Genomic DNA, 27890 nt, shown 5'->3' on the forward strand with positions numbered 1-27890 from the left:
GTGTGTGTGAGTGTGTGAGATCCCTGTGCATTTGCGGGGAGTGTGTGTGTGTTTATACCACTTATTGAGGGAGCTGATTCTTAGGGGGAAATGTTTGCTTTCATCGATAGGTTTCAATTCGCCTGTATAGAGGGTATTTGCTTGTAAGCTCTGTGCATGTTTTTCTGCACATGTGCTGCTGGAGACAATGTGTTCTGTCTGGAAGGTCGGTAACCGGTACCAGGGTCCAGCGTTGGACGGTTTGTTTTTCATTGTTTGCTCTCGTTTCTATGCCAGATGAAGTCATGCAGTTGCACACAGAGATGGGTATGCAAACTTTCCGGCTTTTTGAAGTTGCTGCAGTGACTCCCTTTGAACTTTAGTTCTTATTTTTAAAATTTCCAGCAAGAGAGCTCCTTGGTGGGGGAGAGGTGGTGGTGGTGGTAAATTCTTGTTCTGGATGCCTTGCTTTTATCGCGAGAAAAAAGCATTACTATTGGGAGGTGCATTCCTACTGTGATCTCTTCATCTGTTGCCTTGAACGAGGAGCCTGAATGATTCTGAAGAGATTAACATATATCTTCTTTAACATGTGGTCACTTATGCCTTGAATAGGTAACATGTGTGGGCTGATTTTCTGGGCAAACTTTATCTTCCTGAAGGATGGCTTTTAAAATGTTGAATGTTCATGATGAAAGCATAAATATATGAATATCTGAGGTCATAGTAAACCTTGAGATCTTCCCCTGGGTCACTGAATAGTCCTTCAAATGTGTGAACTTGAACTAGTGGGTTTAACAAAATATCAGACATATACAAGACTAAATAAAAAGTCACGTCTTGTTATAGTTCGGGATGTCATGTCTTTGCCAGGGAGAGAGCTCTGTAAGAGGCTGTCTTGCAGTTGTAAAGTAATTTTTTCCCCCAACAATTTCTTAAAATGCCCGCGCATCTCTTATCAAACTCTGGATGAATTGCCCTTTGCTCACCTTTTAAAAATATCTTTCAACATTCAATAAGTTTTGTCTCCATTATTTTATCCATGTTTCATTGAGTGCCTGGGCTCCTGGTGATTAAATTGTGTTTCTTCTTTGAAGATATCCACTTCCGGTACAATGTGACTCTCCAGTGAAAATTACAGGACTGATGTGTATGTTGAAGTGCTTCATTTTAGCAAAATTTCATTTGCTTTGTAATTGTTTTGCTTCTTATCTTGACTTTCTCCCTGATGGTTGTGGGTATAAGATACACAGACTTGAGAGAACAGCAACAAGACAGTCTGATAGGCCTTGGTTTTAATTTGCTGCCTGTTCCTCGGTCGGGGTGCTTTTTTTGGGTGTCCATCATGGAAACAGGATTTTCGTTCTCTGTTCATACTGTCTAATGACCCAAGGGGATTTAAATGCCGTCCTTCATTGTGGTGTCATCATTTCCACAGTGTTTTTGACTTGTTTTGCTACCTACTACTTCACACTCCTGTCTTGCCTAGAGGTACACAGATATTTGGTGACAAGGTAATGTTGATGTAGACAAACAGATCACACACACACACCACACCATCACCAATGCATGGGGGCATGGTATCGATTCCCGGTCAGGGAACTAAGATCTTTCCTGCCACATGGTGTAGCCAAAATGCTATCATAAATTTAAAAATAAAAATAAAAATGTACAAAACCGAAAATTTTCAATAGCAATCAATACATGCCATCTTGAGTAATAATGGCTTAGCTTTGGAAAGCTTTCACTCATGGACGAATTCTCTTTCTGTAACTGAGGAAGGTGGTTTAGAAGTTCGCGTGTCTTCGTAGCCACATTAGTGGCCGCCCCTAAGAACATCTTGCTTTCGGAAACATTTTCACGCCCCTGAACTGCTGAGAGCTTGCTCTCTCCCGCCTTCTCTTCTCTTTCTGGATCCTCCCCTTGGGTCTCCTTCGCAGCCTCCTCTTCTTTGTCCTCCCTTTGGTATTTGGGGGTTTTGGAGGGCACCTTTGCCACCCTATGAGTAATATGAGTGCTTTCCTTAGCTTCAGTCGCTTGTGGATTTGGGGCTCTCAGATCCACACACCCAGCCTTTATCTTGACTCCCGAGCTCAAGTACCATATCCAGTGCTTCTTTGATTATATATGTTCACGTGTGTGCTTTACGGGCCTCTAAGCACCGTGTGTCTCTTGGGGATCTCGCTGTTCTCTCTGATCAACCTTGTTTATTTTAGAGCATCCATTGTGGCGAACGGCTCCACTGTGCCCCCAGATGAGTTTGGATCTCTGGTTTTGCTATGCTCCTGTCTTGAGCTCCCTCTCTCTTCTTCTGATGCATCTTGTATTAGATGTCTGTGCCTCCACGTGGCTGTGAAGGGGCCTCCCTGGGGCTGTATTTCATTGGGATGATCTTCCTGTTCTCAGGGCCTCCTGGGCTTTGCTTGTTCAAACCCAGCGCCTGTCATGTCTTCTCCTCTGTTAGGGGTCTGCTTTACGTCTTAGAACGAGAGCCTCATGAGAGCAGGACTTGGTTTTGTTCACTGCTTTGGCCTCAGTATCGGGGAGCTGGGCACCTGCTACACCTGCAATACATGTTTTTTTAATTAATTACTTTTAAAAATTAACATTTTCGCCACGCCATGGGCATGTAGGATCTTAGTTCCCCAACCAGGGGTTGAACCTGTGCCACCTGAAGTGGAAGCATGGAGCCTTAGCCACTGGACCGCCAGGGAAGTCCCAGTAAATATGTATTTTAATGAAAGAGTTTTAAATTTTCAACCTGATTTTAAAAGCAAAACAAAACAAAACTGTGACTGGTTCCTTTGTTTTGGAAAAACAGGACAAGGGTAGAGAAGAATTCCTCTTCTGGAGATGCTAGGAATGTCTATAATGATATGGCAGTTTTGGACTTTTTGACTGGAGTGTTGTTGATTAGAAAGTAAAGTTGTAACAGGCACTAAGTGGGTGTTTTCTTATTTCCATCGAGTTCTGGGCTTGGTGGTTGGGAGGGAGCATATGTCGCTGACTCTGCGGAGTTGACAGAATTGCTTGTATAGTTTGGTAGGAGGAAGTAAAAACGGATGATGGTAACTGTGAAGATAAGTGTGTATCAGGTACCATCATCTGAATCACTCTGCTCTAACCCCAGATGTCCCGATAATTTATTATTTTTGTGTTTTTTAAACAAGTGGAGAGGTAGTTGTGGTCAGAGATCTATGTCTCTTGATTTCCCAGGGTCCTGTTTTCCTTGCAATATCTGCTTTTAAAAAAGTGTTTGGTAACAAAGTGTTGAAATACATTAAGTATTTGGGGACCTGATTATTTAGAAACTAAATGTAGGCCAGAAGAGGAAGGATTCCATTCAACAAAGACACTCCTCATCTATCAAAGGTCTTGGAGAAGTCTCATTTTGAGTAGAAGTTTGTTACAAGCAAACAAAATAATACATAGGTTTATTTGTTTTAAGGAGACCCTTTATTCTCCAGCTTAGTGGCTCTCAAACTTTTGGATCTCAGGACCTATTTACAGTGTTACAAAGCAGTGGGTTGGCCAAAAATTTAGACTGTGTTTTCCTGTACCATCTTATAAAATGTAACACAAACTTTTTGGCCAATCCATTACTTGTGGCCCCTCAAAGACCTTTGCCTGTTGTAATATCTATTGATTATTTATTGTTAGGAATTAAAACTGAGAAAGTTGAAAAATTTCACTTAAAAATGACAAAAATAACTACAAACCCATTACAGTTTAGGAAAAGATCATTTGTATTGAAAAATGTTTCCAAAACAGAAAAAGAAAGATGAACATGATTTTACTTTTGTGCACATTTCTTCAATTATGTTTAAAAATGGAGCAAAACTGTTCTGCAAAATTGAAACAATAGTGAGGCTAGTGGCATTGTTTTACCTTTTTGCAAATCTATTTCATAACCGGCTATAATAGAAAATAACTCAATTCTCACGTCTGCTTCTGCATTCAGTCTGTTGTAGGTTGTGTCAGTTGAAGTATATGCGGAAAATCCAATCTCATGCAGATACATAGCTGGTTAAGGTGGGAATACGGAAATAACCTTTACAGGGAATTATGGATGGCGCCGTGTGGATTCTGACCCCGTGACAATGGTTTTTTTCTTACTCTGTTAATGTTAAAATTCATTAAATTACTTTTCTTTTTGAATAAGAAAAAGGAAAAGTGAACCAGTTTAATGCCATATTATGCAACCATATTTTAAAAGTATTTTATCATGGATGCAGTGCTTACAAATGTAGTAAATTGTCTACTTAGTATGACCTTCATTTTGCTAAAAATTAATGAAAAGACATATGTATTAAGAGAAAGGAAAATATATCAAAATATGGATGTGTTTAGTGATGCATTCGTAGATGATATTTTATTTTTTACATACTATTCTGATTTTCCAAATTTTCTAGGATCACATTGCTTCCAAAACCTGGGTGAGGGGAATTTTTTTTTTTAATAGGGAAATAAGTGTGTCTGTTAAGCCTTTTCCCTCATCCACAGGTTACCTTGTATGTGAAAATCCCAGTTTTTATAGTTGGAGTGATAACTAAGATCCCTTTCCCTCCTTTAAGTTATTTATTTATCAGATTAATGGAACTTTTCTATGTCTGTTTTCAACCTCAGAACTTTCCCTCTTTCTTTGGATAACAGTTAATTGATTTGTTAGAGAAACTTTATTCAGGACTTATTCAAGCAAAGTATTGATGGTGGAACTTTATAGCAAGGACACAATTTACTTTTCTTCATTTCTGCTACACCCCAAGCAAACACAGATTCTTATCTAAGTAAAATGGTAAAAGGATTTTGTCCTATGGAGATAGTACAGCTCCTTTAGTAGCTGAGAAATATCCTGGAAATTAGCATATCATTAACCTGTCAGTTATTTTATCTAAGTCCTTTTGTCAGCGGTATGTTGTGTATTTCTCTTTACAGTTGTAGGGCTGGAAGTTGAAGTGTGTACACAGAGCTGCGAAGGGCAGTTCACATCTGGGGATGAGCTCCCTGCTAACACCTGGATTTAGGAAGCCTGTTTACTGGTTGTTGTGTAACTGACACGGTGGTGGCTTTTGTCCTTTATGGACAGGAATCCAAATATGCTGATGGTCTGTGTTCCTGAAAGTGGAGGACTCCATCCTGTTATTTCTTTGTTTTATGTTCCTTGTGATATAATTAAGTGATTATTAAGATGTCTACAGAAGCAGCTAAGCACCCACAAAGCAGGAAATTAGCAGTTTTGGATCCACTACTTATCATCTTAAAGATATGAACACTGTTACTTTGACTCTTCCAACTGAACATACAGTTCTGTGGCTTTAGTTAATAAATTAGTGACTGTTAATGTTTGCAGTCTCTCCCAAGACTGTTTACAAAGGCACACCTGACTCTGAAGTATAAACTGTGATAGGAAATCACTTAATTGCTTATCCTAATATTGTTTTACTAAATTAAAAGACTATTCTATTCTCTGCTTAAAACAATTGAGACTGTTCTACTTGGGGGCATCCTTAAAGCATTCATCATTAAATTTGGAAATATTCTAATTTAATTTTAGTCAGCTTTTATGAGTTGAACATTTTGGAGGCTAAGAAATGTACTCCAAATATACCTACTGATTTCTTCCTTTTATAATTGAAACGAATCTTTGAATTTAATTATTTCTTGTCTCTGTCATTGTCCTTAATGTGGTAGACTGGGCTTGGACGGTATCACAGATACTAAGTAAGACATAAGAAGTGTTACTATGGCATCACCATAATCATGAACTGTGGGAGCATTTAGGATATACTCTGAAATCATTGCCACAATACAGAAGATAGACTTGATGAAGGCAGGAACTTTGATTCTGTTCCTGCTAATTGCATGCTGTTTAGAAAGAACAGTGCGTTTACGCTCAGTTTCTCCGTCATGTCCGACTCTTTACAACCCATACTGTAGCCCACCAGGCTCCTCTGTGCATGGAATTTTTATGTCAAGAATACTGGAGTGAAGAAAAAAAAAAAAGAATACTGGAGTGGGTTGTCATTCCTACTCCAGAGGGTCTTCCCAACCCCAAGGACTGAAACTGTATCTCTTGCATCTTCTGCATTGGCTGGCAGGATCTTTACTGCTGGGCTACCCGGGAAGCTTGAATACCTACACGGGTGACAGTGTGTGAGTCGCTCAGTTGTGTCCGACTTTTTGCAACCCTAAGGACTGTAGCCTACCAGGCTCCTCTATCCATGGAATTCGTTAGGCAAGACTACTGGAGTGGGTTGCCATTTCCTTCTCCAGGGTTTCTTCCCAACCCAGGAGTCATACCCAGGTCTCCCACATTGCAGGCAGATTCTTTACTGTCTGAGCCACCTGGGAAGTCCAGGAATACTGGAGTGGGTAGCCTATCCCTTCTCCAGGGGATCTTCTCAAGCCAGGAATCAAACCAGGGTCTCCTGCACTGCAGACAGATTGTTACTGCTGAGCTATTGGGGGGAGCTGAACTTAGATGAGAGATGATCAAAAAACATGTTCCCAGCAGTAAATTGGACAGACAGTTCCAGATGCGGGCTGGGGGGCAGCATGCAAACTTAGGACAGAGACAAATGGTGGAAGGACCCAGGTTAGATAGGGTGATCTGGGCAGATGGTGTATGAGTGGAGATTAAAGGGTGAGCCTTTGGTAGGGAGAGATTTGCAATGGGGATGAGTTGTGGTGGGGGGAACTGGCATGAACACAAACTAGGTAAGAAATGAAAGGAGGCCAGTGGGACTGGAGAGTGGGGAGTAAGGTCTGGAGAGAGATGCAGGAGATGAGGTGTGAGAAGTACACCTGGGTAGGGAGTGACAGCCACGGTTGGGGTTTAGAGAAGCTGTGATGAGTGACCTGACCTCACCTCATTTGTATTTTAAGACAGTCCCATGGGAGGAATATCAATTCTTAGTGCAGGCTTCCTGCTTTAACATTTTTTTTCTTTGATAATGAGAACATTGGGACACCATTTTTAGCCATGAAACTGTTGCTTTCTGAGTGTGTTTGAGAAGCAGTAATAACAAGGTTGAGCTTCTGAAGTGACTCAAGTGGTAAAGAATCTGCCTGCAATGTAGGAGACGTGAGTTTGATCCCTGGGTCGGAAAGATTCCCTTGAGAAGGAAATGGCAACCTACTCTAGTATTCTTGCCTAGGAAATCCCACGAACAGAGGAGCCTGGCGGGCTACACTTTACTGGGTCGAAAAGAGTCAGACATGACTGAGCGACTAAGCACACACAATGGCAAGGTGACCTCCTAAATTTTCACCCTGAAATTAACGTTGTGGCTTAACTGTGGGGCAAGGCTGGTGGCCTGGGTCGCATTCTACAGGTTCCCAGCAGGAAGAACACGTGGGAAGGGGCTAGTCCAGCCAGTGGTTGGCACAGCTTTGTGGTGTCAAGAGCAGAACTGTCATTCATTGTGGCTGTGACCGATGACAATACTGTGACATGGCTGATGGCTGGCAAGCCAAGCGCTGACTGATGTATTTTCTTTTTCAATCACAGCATCCCGGCTGAGCCAGGAACAATCCAGAAACACCACCATCAGCACTTGGAGATCTTCTGTGCTTTGGGGAAGAATGGGCCTGGACTAGTTTATTGTAAATTTCTGATGTCAAATTACTGATGGTGAAATCAGTCGTTTCAGATGACAGAGGAGGACCGGATGGAAGGCCTCTTTAGAGCAGTTGTTATTAATTGTTATTAATCCAGTAGTGCTCTTTATTATAGGGAATGCTGAGAGAGGAGTGCTGTGCTGTCTCACTGGTTTGCTTTCTTACTCTGCCTGGTCGCCTCCAAGCATGGAGAGTCCGAGTGTACAAGCAGTGAGGGGCTGCATTTCAGATACAGAATTTAATCTGGATTTCTTCTGGTCACAGATCTTCTGCAGAGTCACCCTATCATTTTGTATTATACCTAAAAAAATAGAGCTTCCTGGTGGCTGAGCAGTAAAGAATCCACCTGCAGTATAGGAGCGCAGGAGACAGGGTTCAATCCCTGGGTGGGGAAGATCCCCTGGAGGAGGGCATGGCAACCCACTCCCATATTCTTGCCTGGACAGAGGAGCCTGGCCAGCTACATACAGTCCATGGGGTCGCAAAAAGTCAGACTGAAACGATTTAGCATGCATACCTAAAGATGGGCAAAAATAGTTCTCCGATTTCCCCTTTGCGGGGTTAGGGAGTGGCTTAGATGGAGTGGCTTAGAAAGGCCTGTCTCTGTTGGAGCGTGTCTGTGTTGCCTGGTGCAGTGTGTGTGTGTGTGTGTGTGTGTGTGTGTGTGTGTGTGTGTGTGTATGTCTGTGTCCAGTGTGTGTGTCTGTGACCAGTCTGTGTCGTGTGTGTGTGTGTGTGTGTGTGTGTCTGTCCTGATTGGTGAGAGTTGCTGGTCTCCTGGTCTGGGGCTCACAGATGAGGAAACTGACCTCTAGGCACATGATCCTTTTCTGAACCACAGAGCCTGGCAGTGGCTGAGCTGGGACCAAGACCTGGCATTTTTGGTGCTTGGACCTGTGCCCTTTGACAGAATGTGTTGTTTGGATTAATTGTAAAGAAAATGGTCAGTAACAGATGTAATGAGGAAATAAGTAACATCCAGTCATTTCAAGCCACTGAGTTGGATCTTGTAAAACCAGCAGTGAACCATTTTAAGAGAAAACAAAATTTGATTTTAGCTAGTGAGGTGGAAACAGCTTATTTTAAAAAGTGAGAATGAGGCAAAATAAAACTAGATTAAAGGCAAAGGTGTTCATCTAGGGTACTTTGTATCTTTGTTTTATAATCAGGCATTAAATAAAAATGTCAGTGAGTATGCACACTACTATATATAAGATAACTAATAAGAACCTACTGTATAGCACAGGGACCTCTACTTAATACTCTGTAATGACCTGTATGGGAAAAGAATCTAAGAAAGAGTGGCTGTATGTATATGTATAACTGATTTACTTTACTGTATAGCAGAAACTAACTTGACATTGTAAATCAACTATAATACAATTTTTTGAAAAGTAGTATGTCAGTGGGAGTGACTTTTGATTGTATGATTGTATGACTTATGATTGTAAACTCATAATGTTATCAGTACTTAATTTAATTAAAATAATGAATGTATTAGGAAATCTACTTTTGTTAGATAATATTATTTAATCAGGTAGGTCTTTCATAATTTTTTCCCTAAGGGTAAAAAGCCACTGTATCTCTTCAGATTGTTAAATAGCTATATATCAGCAGTGTCCTGTTTTCTGAACATTCATAAATTCAACGTGTGTCTTTTAGATTTATGAATGTATTTTTCCAAGTCAGCCTTATGGGTTGTATTCCCTTTTGGTTTGGCAAAATAGTGATTTCTTTTTTTTAATATTCATTTGTTCATTTTTGGCTGTGTTGGGTCTTGGTTGCTGCACGGGCTTGTCATTGCGGTAGCTTCTCTTGCTGCAGAGCACAGGCTCTAGGGCTCATGGGCTTCGGTATGTGGCACGTGGGCTCAGTGGTTGGAGCTCTTGGGCTCCAGAGCATAAGTTCAGTAGTTGTGGTGCATGGGCTTAGTTGGCCCAAAGCCTGTGGGGTCTTCCCGAATCAGGGATTGAACCTGTGTCCCCTGCATTGGTAGGCGGATTCCTTACCACTGAGCCACCAGGGAAACCCAAACTGGGGAATTCTTAATACTTGGAAAGTATAAAATATAATTAGTGATAGGATGTATAGTGTAAAACAAAGAGCTAAATTGGCAAATACTGATCTATGCAGGCATTTACTGTCTACTGTTTCTATGAAAACTAAAAATTTAAGTCTAACATATATAGCTAGCTTGTTACACCTTGAGGGCACATGCACAGTTAATTTCTTTGTTTTTTAAAACCGACTGGATTCAGTGATTGGGTGATGTTGTATTATTGACATGTCTTTGATCAACTTGGTGAAATTAACTTGTTTGATGTGCTTTGGTTCTTTTCATGGAACCAGCCCATCAGTGCTTCTGTTTACCCACTTTTTGGGGGGTAAGGAAGTGGAGGAGGTAGCATTTGCCAACTAAGGTGGACAGGAAAGCAAGGGAGAAATGTAACCCCATTTTGAAAAGTTCTGTCGACACTCATTAACCACTCAGTCCCGGTACTTCCTGTTTCCAAAACTGATTTAATGCCAGCCTACCCTCCACTATGAGATTGTTTATTGCCTTCAGCAGAATTCCTGGCATATTTGAGGCTCTGCCCCTCTAATTCCTGCCGGATCCCCAAGCCACAACTGGCTCAGTTGCTCTCCTGCCTTCATTCTGTCCCTGGTCAGGACCTCACAGGATAAATACAGTTTAACCCTAGTGATTGTTCTAGGGTGCTCCTGCCGCGCCATCTGAGTCCAGCCTTTGTGCTCTCTGCCTGTCATTGTCTTGGCTCTGAAAGAAGCCTGACAACTCAGCCCTGCCTAACAAACGTTAGACACTCACCTCCCTTCCTTTAGTAAACATTCTCATGGTAAGTGTTGTGTACTCTTGCCTGCAGTGCTGGTGAAATATTTCCTAAGGTTAATAAAAGGTATTTGTAGGGGAGGTGTGTTTGAAGGGTGGAGCAGTGAGAGGGTAGAAGAAAAACAAAGATAAGGTTTCTATTGCTGAACAAAAGATAAGTTTCTGAGTTTGAATAGGTGAAGCCCACTCACCTGAGATATTTGGTGACCTGTGCAGGTAGCGGCTGAGATGCTGGGTCATGGGAGTAATGAGTCCTTATTAGCAGATGTTAATCTAAACAGCAACCCTGAGAAGGGAAGATAAGGAACCAGGCTCAGAAGGCAGCCCCCACACACGTTTTGAAATGAGTTGACTTATGTTTGAACTCTGGCCTTCCCATGACTAGTTGTGTGAATTTGGATAAGTGCCTTGGCCCAGGATCCCCAGCTGTCAGGATCTAATGCCTGATGATCTGAGATGGAGCTGATGTAATAATAATAGAAATAAAGTGCACAGTAAATGTAATATCCTTGAATCATCCCAAAACCACTCCTGCCCCCTGTTTATGGAAAAATTGTCTTCCATGAAACTGGTTCCTGGAACCAAAAAAGTTGGGGACTGCTGCCTCAGCCCCTCTGGCACTCAGAATCTACCTCCAGTGTTGTGAAAATTCACTATGTGGGGACATTTAGGACTGTGTTCAGCCCACGTGCTAATGTTTATTGAGTAATCATTTTAGGTATTTATATTGTTGAACCAAGGTCATCCAGCTAATACATGGCAGAGTTGGCTTTGGGCTCCTCAGACTTTAAAGCTTAGCTCTTTCTCCTGTTTCATAACCACCACTACTGCTGCCATGTCTCTTTTTACCAGGAAGAAAAACAGATCAATTCTTAGTTGCCTCCCTTACCATTTTCTGGCCTGGTTCCCATGTGGTCGGTGTAAATGACCTTGGACAGTTGAGTTGCAGGTACCCAGGACTGGAGAACTTCCTCTTACTGTTTTATTTTTTTAAATTCTTTTTATTTTTAAAAATAATTTTATTTAGTTATTTATTATTGGCTGTGCTAGGTCTTCATTGCTATGTGCAGGCGCTCTCCAGTTGCAGTGAGTGGGGGCTACTCTCTAGTTGTGCTGTGCGGGCTTCTCGTTGCGGTAGGCTCTCTTGCTGCAGAGCACTGCCTCTGGAGCCCTGCCTCTGGAGCACTGGCTCAGTACTTGTGCACGGACTTAGTTGCTCCTCAGCATGTAGGATCTTCCTGGATCAGGGATCGAACCTGTGTCTCCTTCCTTGGCAGGAAGATTCTTTACCACTGAGCCACCAGGGGGAGCCCCATCTTACTCATCGTTCACTCCAGTTAACTGTGGATTTTGTCCTATTTCTTAAAAAATATGTAAATAGAACTGTTGTTTTGGTGTTAAGAAGCTGAGTTATACTGTAGTTTTTAACAAATAGGCAAATACCATAAAGTTGGTTTTAAATTTTGCTGTACTATGGCTATCATTTTATTTGTGGATAGAGAAACTGTTGAACCTGCTTTTAAAAATCACTTTAATAAGGGGAGAAAATACCGCCTTGGTGATCTCCATCCCCTATGTTCATCATCATGGAGAAAAAGGCTTATTGCTGAACTATGAACAAACTTAATTCTCCAAGTAATCTCTAATTTGTATTCCTTTTCTCATTCACACATAGCTAGAAGGATTTGAGGTTATTCTTTAGCGATTGGAATAATGGTATTTTAAAGATTAGACAGGGGAGAAGATGATGGCTTCAGCATTAGTAATAGAAGCCCAAATAAGCTTTTAAAAGGTCGTGGTTCTTAAGTGTTTCCCATCTGGAGGGGATGGTAACAGTTGGCATACATGCCGTCTTCCAGTTTACATTTCTGTTGGAAATTTTCAGGTGTCTTCCCTAGTACCCTGAGTGCTGCCAGCAGCTGGTGGCAAAGTTAAGTAAATGAATTAGGATAAGATTTTCCAAGCTGCATCCATTAGTGTGTCACAGAATCAGTTTAGTGGGTCACAAGAAGCATTACCTGGAGTAGGAAATGGCAACCCACTCCAGTATTCCTGCCTGGAGAATTTCATGGACAGAGGAGCCTGGAAGGCAACAGTTCATGGGATTGCAAAGAGTCAGACCCAACTGAGCCACTAAGCAAGAAGCATTACCGCCCCCCCGCCCCCCCCCCCCCACCAAAATAGTGAAAATTATCAGAGTGTATATAGGCTGGTATTGCTTCTGGAAACTTCTACTTCAGTTTGTTTTAGTGTGGGCTTGTTATTGGGTCCCTGTGTATAAAGACAATTACAGACAGAAAAGTTTGGAAGGCACTGATCTGAGGTGTTTTTGAAAGTTTATCAGCTTGAGAGCAAGTCTAAATGTTGCGTGGAAGGGAAGTTCTTTAGCTGAGTCCTTGACATTGGTTTTTCTATAGGGTTCACAGAATGAAATTTAGAAACACAGTGTGGTAACTCAGAGATTTTTTTTTTCCCCCAAAGCTAACATATATTTTATAAATAGAAAGTAAGGTTTATGATTTTAACGCCAATGGTTCATGGATGAAATTACAAAATAAAGTTGATAGTGCCTTCCTAATTATCATATCACATGTACCGTTGTGTTTGTAGATTTTGTACTATAGACTGAATTTAAATTTTTTAAATTGGATTCTTAAATACTTGGGTTCATACTGTTTGGCATTTGTAAGATTATAAACTAAAGGGTAGTGATTTTTGTTCCTTGAATTACCTTGAAAACTTTTTAAATGAAACATTTTTCATGGCCTTTGGCTATATTTTGCTTTTGAATATTTCATTTAAGTAGGTAAAACTATCCTGTCTTAATTAAGCTTTTCAGATTCTTTGTTTTATTATTTTTTTTTTTAAGGCATCAGGGAAGTAGTTAGCTATCATGATACATCTGTAGTTTCTTGTTAAATTATTTTATAGCTGTTCTTCTGGAAGCTGTGAATGATTTCCTTTATAACCAGCTATAAGTAGAGGAGAAATTTTCATTATGAATGTGTTGATATGCCCTTTATCCTTGCCCTTTTCATTTAATTAACCAGTAGCTCCTGTTGTGTGTGGATTTTAAAACAGATACAAAGTTCTGAACTTTCAGAGAAGAGCTGTAGAGAAGTCAGAAGCTGATGGGAAGTTTCTGGATGCAAAGTTCTTGAGTAAGGAGTCCTGTTGCAACAAAAGAAATAAGAACATCTCAAAATTGGGTAACTTCAGGGAGAGAGAGAAACAGAGTTCTCCATTTCCTATGCAACTGGGGTTGAGCAGAGCATTTGCTAGTTACCAGCTGTCCTGTTCTAATCGGTATTGCTCCTGTGGCTGTGTCAGGACTTGGGGAAAACATATAAAATAATAGTATTGTTCGTAAGCAACAGATTTGATTGAGATGCCAGAGTGAGTAGCCTGATGGAGGATGTGTTAGTACTCATGGAACTTGTCCTAATCCCTTTTGGCTGAGGACCTGGGGCTGTAGACACTGGTAAGTGCATACTTGGATGGAGGGAGGAAGGGGCGATGGCTAAGGCTTTTTTTTAAGAGAGAATATCCTTGGTGGAAGCTACCAAATAAATATGAGAGTTTTGAAGTAGTCATAAATTGTACATAAAACATTTTATGTTTGAAAATAAATATCCCTAAACCATCTTGTTGGAATGAAGGTGAGTAATATCACCCAGTTTCTATAGGACCTGGGTTATGGTTGATGTGCCTGTTGCTTGTCACTCAAGCTAAGTGCCTATGTCTCTGAGGCCTCTGTATGCTCTCGAAATAGATACATTTTTGAAATCTTGACTATTTTCTAATTAACCTCGAGCCCCCTTCCTTTCCAGTAAGAAGAAAGGCTATGTATGTTATGTTAGGCTTTTCAGAGATGGTGGCACCTGAGACCTGCTGGTTTAAATGCAGCCTCTTGTTTTCAGGCTTTTGTTTTTCTGTATTCCTTGCTTGCTAAGTAGATTGCTGTCATTTTTCCCCCGGTTCTTATTTTGAAAGTTTTCCTCTGCCTGTTCCTGTACATGGAGGAAGTCAGAGCTCCAGTGGAGGCCCAAGGGGGATTGTATCTAGTTTGTAGGTCGGGTGGGCCTGATAGATGGCAGGAGTGGGGAGGGGGGCAGAAATCACTGTCTAGATTGCAGAGACAGCCTCTTGGAGCTGGGGGCACCTTGTTTTTGTTTTGCTGTGACTGCAAGACAACCTGAGGGAACACGGTAAGGCCTGGCAACCTAGAATGACAAACCTCTGGGGGAGTTGAGTTAATATGTGGAGTTCAAGCAGAGAAAGTTCACAGTCAGTGTGGTTTACTCCCTCGTTCTAGCATCTCCTCCCACGACAAATGTGTTTACTTTTGAACTTTTGCCAAAATCCCCTTCATTTAAAAAGGGGAGTTTTGTGGGAAGGAGAAGCTGAAGGCTGAAAGGGTTTCCGTTAAAAGGAAGGGTTTCCATTAAAAGGACCCCGTCTCTGTTGCTCACTGTAGCTTTCCTTATGAATGTTCTGATGTCAGAACACTTCTGAGAAACGACCGGTGCTCTAGTTTCCCCTTCAGCTTTGGAGCGGAGAGGCAGAGTGCCCGCTGACTTCACCCAGAGGGGCCCGGTGAGCCCCTCCTCAGAAGGCCGGAGTGCCTTTGAAGACAATTGAATTGGGTTTGTGTCCTAGTCAGCTCCGGCTGCTATAGGCTGAGTGGACGCAGGAGCCTGGTGGGCCACTGTCCATGGGTTGCAAACAGTCTGACACGACTTGAGTGGGTTAAACGACAGACATTTATTTCTCATGGTTCTGGAGGCTGGAAGCCAAGATCAGGGTGCAGATGGGATTCCTGGTGAGGACTCTCTGCCTGGCTTACAGATGGCAGGCAGCCTTTTCACCTGAGTCTTTACAAGGTGGGGGTGGGGGGAGACGCCAGCTGTGTTATCTCGTCCTCCTATGAGGACACCTGCCCCATCGTGGGAGCCTCACCCTCATGACTCCACTTAGTCCTGATCATCTTACAAAGACCCCACCTCGGCATGCTGTCACACTGGGGGTTGGGGCCTCAACATACAAATTTGGGGGAGACCCATTCCACCCATAACTGTCTGTGTGTGGCAGAGTTGATTGTCTACCTAACAGCCACTGCTGCCCCCCTCTTCGCTGCTGGAATGCCGTGCCCCCATTTTCCCAGGGCCCTTTGTTGCTATGGTGATCACAGGACACAGCTCTGGCCAATGAGAGGGCTTCTGGGAGCGGCCTCCCTCCCAGATAAAGGGATGCCAGATGGGGGGCGCCTTCCCAGTCTGCCTTTCCTCCTGGAGATGCCAGGGCTGCTGAGCAGAACAGAGCAGTGAGAAGATCCCAGTGCCCCCATGACACTACTGACCTCCGAGGCAGCCTTGCACAGCCTAAGACCACATCCTTGTGAGAGGTAAAAACAAGCCCTTGTGGCGCCACTCCTTTTAGGCAGGTTTTGAGTGTGGTCCAGGGCATCCTCACTGATGGAGTCACAGGGGAGAACCTTCCTCCTTTTGGAGCTGGGAGGAGGTACAGTCTTGGGAAGACCTTATCCCTGACATTGGCCTGGTCTTCCCACCCTCAAGGTGTGCATATCACAGTATTGATTGTGAGCCTGTCTCCTCTAGGCCTTGAGCTCTGGACCTGAGGGACCACGTCTCACCCCTCCAAGATCTTTAGGGGCTGACTCAAGGCTCGTACAAAGGAGTGGACACTCGTGGTCTGGCCTTGGCTTAATAACCCTATGCTGGTTTTGGTGTCCTCATCACAAGACTGGCTATTTGTTGTTCACAGAAAGTCCATCGGGTAACCAGAAGAGTAGTAAGTGGGAAAACAGACTTTAATTAAAAGTACCTGGGCTGTGCGCACAGCTGCTCTCTGGGGTTTAGTTAGCGCCAGACAGTCTTCCAAAGACCCAGATGGAGACGTGCCCCAATCCTCATGCTAATTTGTCACTGTAGAAGGAGAAATCAAATCAAATATTACATTTGTATAATTATGAAACATTAACCATCCAGAAAAGCACATAATTGTAACCATTGTTTCTCACATGAAGATCTCTTTTCTTTAGAGTGAAAAATGAGGTTTTTACAACTCTGTGCTGTATTTTGCACGTGAAGTAATTGAGTTTTTGGAAGTCAGAGCATAGTGTATTTGAGATGAAAAGTTGTAAAAGTATAGAATAATTGTCATTTTACCACTAAGGAAACAGACCCAGAGAAGCAATAAGTCAAGATTCAGGTTAGTGGACCTTTAATTTTCAGGTTTTCTCCTGCTGGACCTCATGTTATTAGTAACTTATTAAGATAAAAGAGTGTCAGATCCCACCAGCCAGCAGCCCCCAGGAATGCACGTGTCATTGTAGAGATTCAGTTCATTTAGCAGCAGGGCGAGTGTAGCCTGGAAGAGCATTGGGATTCTGGAATTCTCTTGGAAAGGCAGAGTTAGGTTTGCGCTTGTGCTGGATGACTTGAAGGTGGGGTTAGAGAAATGGGGCCAGAGCTGGTTTGGATGTGGTAAGGAAGCAGGTACATTTCAGTGACTGGGTATCTTAATTTTTATATAGGATGCAAGAGATTAAAGTGGGGTTAGAGTTGCCACTTGGTAAATAATTAGCAGTCACAGGTTAGTGAGAAAAGTGGGATGGTCATTCATTTTTGTGGAGGTAGGCATGGGCTTGGTGTCTGGGTTCTATGCTGAAGTTTATGTCCTGATGGAATATTGGGGTTGGTTATTAGTAAGGCCTGTCTTTCCTTGTCCCATTGTTGGTAGGGCAGATTTTTACTTTTCCGGTAATTGATTTGATTTGATCATGGATAATGATGCTTGAGGAATGGTTGGCTTTAGTAGGAGAAGAATGAGATGGTGAGTGGAGAGTCCAAAGAGGATGTCTGAAGTCACTGTGTCTGAACAGTCACTGTTCTTCAATGTTGTAGTTGTTCAATCAGGTTTTTTAAAAAAGGCAAATGAGTTGTTTTCTACTACCCTAAGAGGCATGGGTTTTTTGTTTGTTTGTTTTTGTTTTTTGCCATGCTTCATGTATGTGGGATCTTAGTTCCCTGACCAGGGATTGAACCCATGCCCCCCTACTTCGGAAGCGCAGAGTCCCAACCACTGGACCCACCAGGGAAGTAACAGGAGGTGTTTCTGTTTGTTTTGTTGTTTTAATCATCACAGTGACTTTGTAGTCTTCTGGAATTTGGCAGGATGTAGAAGCAGATGGAAATGTGGATACTTATAACTGAAGCATATTATTATCTTTGAAGATGCCATCCAGTTATTGATCAAGAGGTACTGTTAATGGTGGTGGTAGTGCTGGTGTCAAACCCCCTTCCCCCCAAATCAGTAGAAAATGAATTTAGAAAACTCAGTACGTTCCGTATAGGAGTCAGAAGTGAGTGAGGTGGTGTAGTCCAGCCAAGTGGGGGCCGGGGCAGACACGCACGTTATGGTCCAGGCTTGGCCACCTTCTTTTTGAACTTAGTCAAACTTCCATCTCTCTGGGCCTCTGTTTCCTCCTCGTTGGTGCTGGGGAAGTTGAACAGATTGTCTCTGCTCTAAGGTTCTCTGTTAAGTCCTTTTTGAAGATACTCCCCTCTTTGGAAAATACTTGTTCAGTTTCCCATAAAATGGACCAGGTCATCCATTTTATGAAATTATTATTCGTTTCTAAAAGCAGGAATACTTGAGGGCTTTGAAAGCTAGTTCAGCAGGAAGGTTTTTTGTTTTTTCTGGTCTGTGTCGTTTCCTTCCTCTCAGCGGGGACCAGGCCTAAACCCACATCTTCCCAGGGCATCCCCTTTATAGTCTTCTGAAATGAATGGCCGAGGTGTTAACACCTGAGAAAGTCACATCCAGTAAATGTGCTAAGGGAGGTGCCTTTATTCAGGAATTTTCAGTTTGGGGGTAAAGGCTGGTGGTGTGTGTTTGCAAATTTGATGACTATAAAATGGCATTATATAAAATTTAAGGATTTTCATGCATGCAAATGTTGAATGCAGGAATCAAAAGAGTAAAAGAAATTGATCAAAAGTTGCCTAATTTCTAAGACAGTAGGCCAGGTGGCTTGTCTTGGGTGTTTATGGAATGGCCAGTGGCAGCCCCACTCTTCCTGGTGACAGGAAAGCTTTGCATGTTCAGTCCATATCATGCTCCGTGCTGCCACTCAAGGGCTTTAGGATTTCTGTTGATGAGGGTTGGTATTTAATGTGCACTTACGTCAAAACATCTTTTTAAAGACTTCAGTGATGTTAAGCAGATCTTCACCATGATGTGTGTCAGTGGTGGTGCCTGTGTTGGGGTAATGCCCCCTGCCTGCCCGCCCCAGCCGTAGCTCTGTAACAGAAGCAGTGAAACTAGGAAGAGTGGGGTGCATCATGTTGTTGACTGAGAGAAAGGAGCACAGAGCACATTTAGAGGTATAGAGCTATCCCAGAGAGGCCCTAGAGCAGAGTGGTGTGGAGTGTGGACTCTGGAGCTAGCTGTGCAAGCTTTGCAGCTTTAGGGAATTTACCTCGCTTCTCTGGGCCTCAATCTCCCCATCTGTACAATGGGGCAGATTTTAGTATCTCCCTCAAAAGGTTGCGCTGGGCACTCCCCCTGTGCTTCTCAGGGCACGTGCACTGAGTGAGTTCCTGGGCAATGCCAATACAGCTGGTCTTTGGACACTCCAAATACCTTTTGTTCACGCAGATGCATGTATTAGAAAATAAAGGACATACTATTTTGCAACCTGGTGTTTTTCTCCCATTCGATCCATCATGAATATTTCCCCTTTGATTACTTATTCTAATAATATGATTTTAAAGGTGCATTGTATTGCATTGTTAGATATTTAAGCGGGGTTTCTTTTTTCACTCTCATGAACCACACATAAAATATTGTTATACATATGTTTTGTGTACATGTCTGATTATCTCTTTGGGGTAAATTCCTGGGAGTGGAATTACCAGATTCACGGATGTGTACGTGTTAAAGCCTCTTGTCACAGACTGCCCACAATTCTTCAGACAGGAAGTAGCAAAATTTTATCTTCTTATGAATAGCCTGTGAGAGTAGATAGTGATTTTCTAAATGTAAGGCAGCGAGGAGAAAAAACTGTCATTGACTGTATGAAATTCACGTGTTTGGGCTTGTTGGGAGTAGGCAGGAAGAAAGTGGATTTATAGAGAAGGCAAAGATATGTTAAGAAGAGCTAAGAAGGAGCAAAAGGCTGAACTGTGGCTTGATTTCAGGGTAGTTCAGGATTCAGACAAATTAATTTAATTGTAGTGTAACGTATACTTGCTATTTAGGTGGTTTCACGCAAAGAAGAAAAAACAGTGCTTCGTTTTTGTTGATCATACATGGTCTATGTGTGGTTCTTGACTGGAGTATCTGGGGGCTCCTTGGACTGGGGTTCTGGTTTAATAAAGTCTAGTCCATGCTCCCTCCTGTGTGGATGTCTCTAGCCCTGGACCAGGCCATTGAGACTCTCCTCGAGGGGCTAGGAGTGAGGGTGGCTGCACCTGGAGTAACGGCACATCAGGACCAGAAAGCCTAAGATGTCAGACACTGGGAACAGGATGAGGAGGAGTGGAGGGCATGGTGGGGCGTGCATGGAACATAAGAAGGGTGCCTCCCTGGGGTCCGTCAGGCCCTGATGATGGGGCCAGAGTTTCTCAGCCTTGGGTCAGAAGCCCCCGTGTGGGAGCACCAGATAAGCTGAACTCTTCTGTATTCTCAGAATGTTAGAACCAAGAAGGGAGTTCAGGACCGTCTGGTCTAGCCTTCTCTCGTTACAGATAAGGAAGATAAATAATTTATTGTTTTCAATTAAACTTCACCTCATAAGTTTTTAAAATCAGATAATCAACCTTGGAATAGAATGGGCTTTCTTTCCTTGTTCTGGGAGAGCCGAACTTTTGAGAATTGAAAGGGCTGAATGGTGGATGGGAAAGCAGATGGCATGAGTGACCGTATTGCTCAGCCCTGGAACACTGAACAGATTTCACGTCAAACCTGCACCTCCCCCTGGTCACAGGGCCTCCCGTATGTCTGGCTTCAGAGGGGCACACATCTGCCTGGCCCCCAAAGGCTTCACAGTAATTTTGGACTTAGGGGAGTTCTCCTCTTGTGCCAGTCCCATTTTTTCTTGAATTTACCCATGCTAGTTTTCTTAGAGCAATTCCTCAAAAATGGTCGTCTTTTCTGTTGAGTAAAGAAACACATGTGACAAATACTTCTTTTAAAAAACGACAGCTGCTCTGAACACAGACGGTGCCTTCTGCCACTGGGTGACACTGTTAGACCACAGAACACTCTTTGAGAGTAAAATCAAGGGTCTTTGAACTTCAGAGCTCATCAGGCTGCTTTACCTAGGAGAGAGAGAAACTCTGAACCACTTAATGGCCATCTATCAAATGTTATTTGATAAGTGTAATTTATCAGCCTACGGCAATTTTGAGGCCAGCGGGTTTAGGGTAATCAATTATTGAGGAAATCTGTTAATTGGACAGCATTTCAGTTGCTTAGAGGCTTGTGCAGATTGATGGGCTGCATATTAATGAGGTGCTAATTACTTCATGGGAATATTGGTGCAAGCCTGTGCACTCAGATTTATTTCCCAGCAGACAATCTGAGTTATCTTTCTGGGGCAAAAGACACCTGGCTCGTACATAGCAATTCATGTTACAGACTTTGAGTGAGGGTTCTTTTTTTTTTTTTTTTTTTGAGTGAGGGTTCTGGGGGTCATCTTATGCAAGAAGGAGCATCGTCTGCTGGGTTAGAAAAAAAATGGGCATTTGGTTCCCTGGACTGATATGTACCAGAAGAACTAGGAACTTGTCTCTCACTCATTCTAAGCTTTTTCTTAAGATTTTTTTTTTTTTGATGTAGACCATTTTTAAAGTTTTTATTGAATGTGTGACAATATTGCTTCTGTTTTGTGTTTTGGTTTTTTGGCCACAAGGCATGGGGGATCTTAGTTCCCCAAGGAGGGATTGAACCTGCTCCCTCTGCATTAGAAGGGGAAGTCTTAACCACGGGACCACCGGAGAAGTCCCCAAGCTTTGTCAAGATCAGATGAGGACAGAGTTTGTTCAAAGCATGAGATGTCCTCTTTCCCCCTCCCCTGTTTTCTGCCCCTTGTGGAGGTCTGAGCTCTGCACGTCACTTGTCAGTGAGTCAAATTGAGTTGAACAATACGCAGGAGGTATAGATAGCAATGTTCCTGCAGGTAAGAAGTGAGGAAAAGTCAGGCCTTCCCTTTGTGACTTTAAAGTGAGAGACTGTTATTGTCATTCTCATAGCAGCAGCGATAAGCATCATTAGAGAGGGGTTCACAGTGAGTGTCCCGTTGGGACAGAAAGGAGGAAAACCGCAAGAGGAATCAGGAGAGGCTTCAGGAGATGAGCTACCTGGTTTGAATTCTCCATTCATTCAGTGTCTGCCCCCTTCATTCAGTGCAGTTCTTCCGGGTGCCTGTGGGGTGACTCCCAGCCTGGGAATGCAGGAGGGAATAAAGCTGGGTGTGCCGCTGGCTCCCCTGATGCTTAGCTGGAGGCACACGGAGCCAGTAGCCCCACCTTCCTGTTGGTTCTTCTTCATCCACTAGTCATGATGGGGCTGCTTCCACTTCGGACGGCATATGTGTGAGGCGTTGTGCTGGGGGGCAGGGTGACTGAAATTGGCCAGGGGTCTTTTCCCCACTGAAGGGACGCACATCTCTCCTGCAGGAGGGACCGCCTGGAGATGCAGGAAAAATTAATGGATGATGAGTATCAGGTTCATGGACGGAGGGAACACCAAGTAACATGGTACTCAGCACTGCAGATGGGAGGGAGACGGCTGGGGGCAGTGGCCGGGGGGAGAAATTACTCGCAGAACGGGAGGACTAAGGGTGTCGGGGCTGGGAAGGCGAGGCTGAGAGAAAGGCCTGGAGCCTGTTCCTGAGACCTCTCAGCACCGAGAGGTCAGGATGGAAGAGACACGGGGCCATCGGGTATGGGGAGAACCACGAGAGAGGGTCATCCAGACGGCTGGCTTTCAGGTTGACAAGGAGATGGACAGCAGCTTTGAATTCTCACAAGAGGCTGCGGAGAAGGTACCCCAAGAAGCCAGGAGTCCCCTGCACGTGGACTGTGAGGTGAATGGGACGTTTTCTGCGATCTCTTTCTGTTAGGGATTCGCTGGTGGCTTTTTGTCCCTGGGGCCTCGAAGGTCGCAGCCCTTGTGGACAGACCTGGGGGCCAGAGCACAGGAGCTTGAATCTTAAGGAACATTTGCCCCCCAGCTAGCAGTTGGGAAGAAAGAGGTTTGCTACTGTCCTTCCAGGTTGAAATACATGTTGATTAATACTCCGGCCCAGCTGTTTTCTTGGGGGAATGCCCTAGTGCGTTTGCCTGGTTGAGAAGGATGAGCGGTGCAGTGGGCCCTGTGATACCCTGTGTGGCGCTGGTGGTCCTCCTGCAGTGGTCGTGGGACCCCGCCTCGGTGAGCCCCTTCTGGGCACCCTCTCTTCTTCTCTCAGATGTGTGCTGACCCCTTATCACTCACTGCTCGCAGAACGAGGTAGCGCCGCCATCCACCAGGGAGTTCCAGACTCTTTCTCTGGAGGCAGACAGAGGGCATGTACAGAGTCTGTGTCTCAGCTGAGGTTCTAGGACTTGTTTAGGTATCGGAGAGAAGATGTCACCTGGATGAGCTGCCTGCCTGGACGGTGTGGACGTCATCGTTGGTTCGGTGCCCTTGAGGGATTTTGTTCACTTCTTTTCTTCCTTCAACTGAGCAACTTAGTAAATCTTTATCAATTTTATATTAGTTTAGTTCTACTTAGAAACATTTTTTTCTCATACCCCCATAGTGTTTTTGTTTTCATTTTCTTTGTGTATTTTGTCTTCACACTTCACCGAGGTAGCTTGAATGGCCAGCTTACTAGCAAAACGAGGTTATTCAAGAACTTCTTTTTTGATTTTTTTTTTGTTTTAAACTTTTTCTTAGGTTTTGAGCATGACCTCATTGGCGACATAGCAAACTCCTTTTTCTTGCAAAGCATTGGACTTTGGGGAGCTAGAAGGCAGAAGGAATTCAATCATAGGGTTAATCTGCTGGTTTCTATGGAAAGCAACCCAAACTTGCATCTGTTGACTATCAGCATCACTTTTTTTTTTTTTCCCCTGATCAGACACCTGCAGACTCATGGGTGCCCAGCTTAGGTATGAGCATTTTCTGAGGTCCTGGTGCAGGCGTGTATTTTCTGGTTACCGCTTGTATGTGTTTGAGCTGTTCTGTGTTAGAATATTAATACACTGCTGGATTATAAATGTGCAGGAGCAGTACACTTTACTTACAGAGCCAGTGGAGTGAAGTGCAGAACAAAGTACTGTGTTTTTTGGGGACATTTTTGTTTCTCATCCACCCATTGCTTTTCTGCCCACCGCTTTCCCATGGGGTTTGACTGAACATTATGCAAAAATACCTCTAAAAAGATCTTGCCTGTTTTCTGTTTTGACTTTTTTGTAGAGTTGTCCAACTGAATCAAAAGGTCAGATTCCACCAGGGCTACCTATGAACAGTTAAACTGTTTATATTGGACTAGCTTCTGTTTTTATTTGTTGTTATTGTTCTGTCCTCAGGTGGTGTCCGACTCTTTGTGACCCCCTTGGGCTGTATCCTGACAGACTCCTTTGTCCTCCACTACCTCCCAGTGTTTGCTCAGATTCATGTCCATTGAGTCAGTGATGCTATCTAACCATCTTATCCTCTGCCGCCTCCTTCTCTTTTTGCCTTCATCTTTCCCAGCATCAGAGTCTTTTTTCCAGTGAGCCAGCTCTTCACATCAAAGTATTGGATAGAGTTTCAGCTTCAGTATAAGTCCTTGACTATTCAGGGTTGATTTCCTTTAGGGTTGATTGGTTTGATCTCCTTGCAGCCCAAGGGACTCTCAAGAGTCTTCTCCAGCACAGTTTGAAATTATGTTTTTATCGATCCCTCATATTTATATTATTGCTCTGTATGCAGAATAGTTATTTACAACAGAAACCAGAATGACATGGCAGTTCAGCTGTACAGATAAGAAGACCGAAGCCCAGAGATTGGGACATAATCAGCATTTTCATGGTGTGGGCTGGCTTGGGCTGTGGGCTTCTCTCTCTGCTTTGGCTGTGAAACAAAAGCCCGTCAGGGATTCTTTTTTCTCCCATAGACTCTGTCCCTCTCTCCCATCTAAGAACAAATTGGAAAAATGAGCAGAGGCCTCTATGGGGTTCACCATTAAGCTTGGTCTAAGCTAGTAATGGGGTCACAAAGAGTTGGACACGACTGAGCGACTGAAACTAGTATACTTGTACTGCGTGGTCATCCATTTTTCAGTTTGATAGGACATTGATTCATGGAGAGTTAGATTAATGAATTAATTTGTTTTAACTATTTAACCGTCCAATTTATTGAACATCTGCCACATGGTCTGGTACCATGTGTAGTGATGTTCTCCTTAAGTTTTATTCAGTGCTCACAACAATCCTGCAAGCGTGGCTATGAGTGCCCTGATTTACAGATGAGGAAATCAAGACTCAGGTTAAGTCACATAATTGGTATGTGGCATAATAGGCTTCTAATTCAGGATGGAGGTGGTCTTCAAACTGGCTGGTATTTATTACTTCTCATGACTCAACGAGGTTTAAAATGGATGAAATAACAAAACTGTAATAACACAGCAGCAACTGAATGATCTCTAGCTTGTAATTTTAATAGCTGTTAATATTTAATAGGGACTGTATTTATTGAGGTATAATACACATACAGAGAAGAGCATAAGCCATAAAAAAAAAATGAACTGCTTGTTAAATTTTCAGAGTGAATATGCCTGTGTAACTAGAACCTGTATCGGAAATCAGAGCCTTACCAGCACCCCAGGAGCCCTGTTTCTTTCCATCCACTCACTCTGTGCTCCCATTATGCTGACATCTGACATCAGAGGTGGTTTTGCTTGTTTTGAACATCAGACTGATGGGATGATCTGCGATGGACGCTTGTGTGTCTGGCTTCTTTTGCTGAACATTGTGTTTCTGAGACTCAGGCTGTTGCTGTCGTTCTCCTTGCTCTCTGTTCTTCAACGGTATCCTCACACCCCACAGTCTGCTTCTCCACGCAGCTATTAACGGACATTGGGGTTGCCTCCCGTTCAGGGCTGTCGTGAATAGTGCTACTCTGAACATCTTTATAAACATTTATGTGTTTGAAAGGAAATGTGTCTCTCTTGCCACCTTTCCCCACTTCAGTATGATTTTCTGCAAGGTGTTTTCTAGTTGGGATTATAAAGCTATGATGTTAGAAAGCTTCTAAAATCTTGTTGAGAAAATCATCCTGTTTAAAGTGAAACCCTTTCTCTGCTCTCCTGCCTGCCCCCTTCCATTTTCCCAGCTCAGAAGAGTATGATGTTGAAAGGGGTGAAAGCACCCCTTTGGAATCAGACCCAGGTTCAAATCCTGGTCCTGTACTTTCTGAGCTGTGTAACCTGGGGCAAAATAACAGGGTTTCTGTTTACCGTGCTCAGTTGCTCAGTCCTGTCCAACTCTTTGTGACCCCATGGACTGTAGCCCATCAGGCTCCTCTGTCCATGGGGATTCTCCATGCGAGAATACTAGAGTAGCTTGCATTGTTCTCCTCCACAGGATCTTCCCAACCCAGGGATCAAACCCAGGTCTCCCACATTGCGGGTGGATTCTTTACCTACTGAGGCATCAGGAGATGCCTGGAGTGGGTAGCCTATCCCTTCTCCAGGGGATATTCCCCACCCAGGATTCGAACCAGGGTCTCCTGCATTGCAGGCAGTCTTTACCAGCTGCACTACCAGGGAAGCCCTAGTTGCTGTTACCTGTGGCCAGCGACAGCACTTGTCACAGGTGGCACTTATGGAAGGCTTACTGTTCCCAGGCCCCGAGGTGGGTGTGCATTTCTCGTCTGTTCTTCATAACCGTATAAGAGGATCTGCCTTTCCTCTACCTCTTCCTTCTTCCTCTTCTTCCACTTCTCCTCTGCTTCCTCTTCGCCATCTTCTTCCCCTTCCTTTCTTCTTCTTCTTCTTTGTAACTGGTGAGGAAACATAACCCCAAATCACACTTACAGTAAATGAGAGCTGGAATTTAGACCCATTTGGTGTGATCGGAGCCTACATCCTTGAAGCTGTCTGAGCTCAGAGGGAATGGGGAGACTTACAGGGAATAGAAACTCCTGCCTCACTGGGCCATTGTGAGGCTTAAGTGACGGGGAGATGCTCATGCAGAATGTCGAGAGATGATGCATAGTGACACCAGAGTGGATTCCTCTTGTGGCTTGTCTCTGATGCTTTTGCTAACAGTGCTGAGGGTCTGGGTGAGGTGGCCCTGCTCCACCAGGCGTCATCCTGGAAACAGACACCGTGTTATTTGTGGAGCCATCGCCACCTACTGGTTGGTCCCGTCTCACTTGGTCCAGCTGCGATCTTAAACATGGGCATGTGTTCTGTCTTCCCAAGGTTTCTCTTGCCTTCGTTCCCATCTTCTAAATATAAAATGTGTGCCTTATTTTTTTTACTATAAAAATACATTTTTCAGGGATGAGAAAACGAGCTTGGTATTTTCCCAAGCGCGTCACTGTTTGGCAAGCGTGCGGCAGCATCTCTGTGGCCAGTTTATTGCGAGTCTGAAATTCCAGCAGCGGTGGGCCCGGCACAGTTGGAAAAGCCACATTTCTGAGCTCGCGTGGATTGCTCTGGTTCGGCGTCACTTGTCTGCCTTTGTTGAGTTTGTGGCCACGAAGGTCATCTGGGCACTTGTCTGATGCCTTTGGGTCCCAGATAGTGCCATGGTCTCCTGGCAACGAGACTGAATCTTCAGGTTGTTCGCAGGCTCAGGAGTTTTGTAAGTGAAGCCCTTGGGTGTTTGGGAGAAATTCCCATTTTAACTCACTTTCTGCTCTCTCAAGGCCTTCCTCCTCACAACCAGGCTCCCTTCTGGGAATTGTGGGTGCTGAGGGAGACTGCCGTGGCTCCAGGGACAGTCCTTGCTCTTCCAGGTTGACCCGAGCCTGGACTTGGCTGGCGTGCAAACTTAAGTGACTTGGATTTTTCCAAGTAAATCTCTTAGAGACAGCCTGGGAAACAAATGCTCTTAAAAACTTCCTGGGAATTACTTTCCAGAAGTTGTAGCACTTCAAACATTTAATTGTTTAGCTTTGGTTTGGTTCTAGTATAGCTGTAACCTGCATGCACCGATAGGTTTCAGGTATTGTTTTCTAAAGGATTCATTTATGAGTGCTTTAGATAGATTTTAAATATTGAGATGGACATGGAACTTAGCATAATCTGTAAATTTTGATTTTTTTTTTCCTCTCAGAGGATTGTTTTATTTTATAGTATAAATATAACTTTTATATGTACTGAGGTGAAGTGAAGTGAAAGTCGCTCAGTCATGTCTGACTCTTTGTGACCCCATGG

The 27890-nt window shown here is 43.5% G+C and overlaps 1 protein-coding gene across 4 annotated transcripts in view; it reads left to right on the top strand.

Annotated features, from left to right (window-relative positions):
* The window catches only part of FAM107B (family with sequence similarity 107 member B), a 72512-nt gene that overhangs the window by 24107 nt on the left and 20515 nt on the right, over positions 1–27890 (top strand). Inside the window, exon 1 of one of the 4 annotated variants that reach the window (XM_040248758.1) lies at positions 13593–13608. The exons of 1 other annotated variant lie outside the window; for it this stretch is intronic. The gene's annotated coding sequence lies outside the window, so the exon portion shown is untranslated. Of the gene's footprint in view, positions 1–13592; positions 13609–13783; positions 13929–27297; positions 27316–27890 lie in introns of those variants that run through there. 2 more of the 4 variants (XM_040248757.1, XM_040248759.1) reach the window with 2 other exon arrangements.

The sequence above is a fragment of the Oryx dammah genome, unplaced genomic scaffold (assembly GCF_014754425.2).
Source record: "Oryx dammah isolate SB20612 unplaced genomic scaffold, SCBI_Odam_1.1 HiC_scaffold_10, whole genome shotgun sequence".
Classification (NCBI taxonomy): domain Eukaryota; kingdom Metazoa; phylum Chordata; class Mammalia; order Artiodactyla; family Bovidae; genus Oryx; species Oryx dammah.